Source organism: Cucurbita moschata, unplaced genomic scaffold (assembly GCF_002738365.1).
Source record: "Cucurbita moschata cultivar Rifu unplaced genomic scaffold, Cmos_1.0 Cmo_Scf00118, whole genome shotgun sequence".
Taxonomy (NCBI): Eukaryota; Viridiplantae; Streptophyta; class Magnoliopsida; order Cucurbitales; family Cucurbitaceae; genus Cucurbita; species Cucurbita moschata.
This window is the reverse complement of record NW_019268634.1, coordinates 146,896-147,316: the sequence shown is the minus strand read 5'-3', so window position 1 is coordinate 147,316 and position 421 is coordinate 146,896. Positions and strand designations below refer to the sequence as shown.

Below are 421 nucleotides of genomic sequence, written 5' to 3'. Positions count from 1 at the left end.
AATCAAACTATGGTACATTCAAAAAACCTTCATTTTCTTGTAAGCAAAATAGAAGAATTAAATCAAACAAACTGATGAACGGAGCCGAATAAATCCAACCCTACCCAAACTGATTAGTTTGATTCATTTGTTGGGTTGTAGTTTATTTGATAACACTTGCATAGTAGAACAATTCAATATTACATGCCTTACTTACAAGTAAAATACTAGACCATCAAATTTTTGTTTTATAGTCCAACAACCGCCAATGAAAATAGATTTCAAACTTGAGAGAAAAAAATATATTGAGTAGGAATTAAAAATGTTGCATTTTTTTTAGAAAGGGCATTTGGTCTAGTGGTATGATTCTCACTTAGGGTGTGAGAGGTCCCAAGTTCAATTCTTGGAATGCCCCTATGTTCATATATCAAAAGATGAGCCT

At 32.1% G+C, this 421-nt stretch overlaps 1 non-coding gene across 1 annotated transcript; it reads left to right on the top strand.

Annotated features, from left to right (window-relative positions):
* Positions 1 to 322: 322 nt before the first annotated feature.
* Positions 323 to 394, top strand: TRNAP-AGG. Its single transcript has one exon. It is a non-coding gene; the product is annotated as a tRNA-Pro (tRNA).
* The last annotated feature ends 27 nt before the right edge of the window (positions 395 to 421 follow it).